The sequence below is a fragment of the Littorina saxatilis genome, linkage group LG10 (genome assembly GCF_037325665.1).
Source record: "Littorina saxatilis isolate snail1 linkage group LG10, US_GU_Lsax_2.0, whole genome shotgun sequence".
Lineage (NCBI taxonomy): Eukaryota > Metazoa > Mollusca > Gastropoda > Littorinimorpha > Littorinidae > Littorina > Littorina saxatilis.
Genome location: NC_090254.1, coordinates 27249335 through 27251834, shown reverse-complemented (window position 1 = coordinate 27251834; position 2500 = coordinate 27249335). Strand labels below are relative to the sequence as shown.

General features: G+C 37.8%; 1 protein-coding gene across 1 annotated transcript in view; it reads left to right on the top strand.

Moving 5' to 3' along the window:
- LOC138978536 (prolyl 4-hydroxylase subunit alpha-3-like) overlaps positions 1 to 2500 on the top strand; it is a 92305-nt gene that overhangs the window by 9871 nt on the left and 79934 nt on the right. The gene's annotated exons all lie outside the window — the stretch shown is intronic.

Below are 2500 nucleotides of genomic sequence, written 5' to 3'. Positions count from 1 at the left end.
ATCAGTTGTGTGAATGGTACGCATATTCGGTACCTAACTATCAGTGTGTTTCGCTCAATTATTCGTATTTTCGCGAAAAAGTATTGTGGAAAATAACTTAACTGAGTACCCTTTGTTTAGTGATGATAACGTAACCTGTGACAAGCATATAATTGGCCTGGCAGGTTCAACTGTTCTGCCCGTGCGCATGACCTGTACTCAATACGTGCAGTTAAATGTTGTGTCGGTCAATCCGTGTCTGTACTGTGATTGCCTCTAACTCTTCAGCATTACCACCAGCGCCTTGGAGCATTGGAAAATTGACTTTTCTGTGACGGTTGAAGTACGATCGAGTTTATCGAATTGCTTGTGCATTTCTTGCAGATTCTTGCCTTTACAGTGCATACATCTTTGTTCTTCTTTTTTAAACTTTGTTTTCTAGATTAATTTGAACTGTGTTTTTTTTGTATTCTACGAGATTTCTACTCACTCCTTTTCTCTTACAGAGATTGTTTTCATTGTGTACTGTTTAATAAGTCCATGACTGTGATCTACGAATTCCTGGCCTGTTAAAGACGGTCTAAGAGTTGGACATTTGAATATTAATCATGCCATAAATAAGCTTGATGAGGTAGCAGCTATTCTTCTCAACTCAGGCAAATACTTTCACATTTTTGGACTCTCTGAGTCGAGACTTAACAGCAATATCACAGATGTGGAAGTTAAGATTGAAGGATATAATGTCGTACGTCGAGATCCATCATCAACAAAAGAAACTGATTTGCTTGTTTATATCCACGAGTCCTTAACGTTTCATAGACTTCATCACTTAGAGCAGCATTCGGTTGAAACAATATGGCTGGAATTACAATTGCGTAAATCAGCGCCAGTCTTGACCGGTTTCTGCTACAGGAATCCAGCTGAACATGTTAACTGGTTTGATAATTTCGATAACATGATGGACGCTGTCAACCTTGAATCCAGAGAAATTATACTTTTGGGCGATTTTAATCTTGATCTTCTGAAACCCAACAAGTGCTGGATGGAAAAGTTATCCTTTCATAATTTACAACAATTAGTAACGATTCCAACAAGAGTTACAGCTACCTCATCTACGCTTATAGACCATATATGTGTGTCAACCCAGGCTAACATTATTGAAACCTCAGTTCCAAGTATTGGTTGTAGTGATCACTTTCCAATATGCCTCACATGGTCGAAAAAAGGGGTTAGAATCCACAAACGAAAGCATAAATTCATAACTTATAGGCTATTTTCAAAACTTGATAAAGAATCATTTCTTTCTGATTTAAGTTGTACAGATTTTTCAATAATTTATAATCATACTGACCCCGATGAAGCATTTGAATTATGGTACAACTTGTTTATAAAAGTATATGATAAACATGCACCATTCAGAACCTCTCGTGTGCAGCAACACCCAAAACCAAAATGGCTTACACACGACATTCAATGTGCGATTAATAACCGCGATTTTCTTAAACGTAATGGCAGAGAAGAAGAGTACAGAAAGCAGAGAAACGAAGTAACGTCCATGAAACGTGCTGCTCACAAAAAATATTACCGTGAGCTCGCTGCATCAAATACGAAACGAAACTCAAAAGCCATCTGGAATATGATCAACCGGTTGACACGTAAAGAAACCGTAAAATCTTCTGTCATTGATGTACCTGCGGATGATCTTAACATTCATTTCACTTCTATTGTTGAAAAAATAATCACAAATGATAGATCAAAACAGAATAATCTGGACAAGTTGAAACAGTTTTGTGTTTCAAAAAATATTACACATAATTTAGACATCCCCCTGTTATCTGTGAGCGAAGTCTTCCATTATCTGATATGCTTAAAACAAACTGGTACTCATGGTCTAGATAATCTTGATGGGAAAATCTTGAAGTTGTCTGCCCCTTTTATTGCAGAATCTCTGACATACGTTTACAACTTGTGCCTGGACAAATCTGACTTTCCCGCCAAATTAAAGGAGGCAAAAGTAATCCCGTTATTTAATTCAGGTAATTCTTCTGACCCCGCCAATTACAGACCAATCTCGATTCTTCCTGTTTTATCCAAACCACTTGGAAAACACATCTATACACACTTGGCCGCACATTTGAAGAAATACGACCTTATTCATTCAAATCAGTCAGGCTTCAGAGAAAATCATTCGTGCCACACAGCATTAATAAACCTTCTTGAAAACTTGCTTAGCAACATTAATAATAATGAACTCTGTGGTGTCCTATTCGTCGACTTTGCAAAAGCATTCGACGTCATTAATCATGAGTTACTTTCAAGAAAATTAGCTGAGTATAGATTGTCACCCAAAACCCTATGCCTCCTCTCATCTTTCTTAGCGGGACGAGAGCAATCCGTTTGCGTGAATTCCACTTTGTCAAGTAAAAGACCGGTGTTATGTGGAGTCCCCCAGGGTTCTGTCCTTGGGCCACTTCTTTTCTCTCTGTATATTAACGATCTTCCTTTTAGTCTAAGTGTTAAT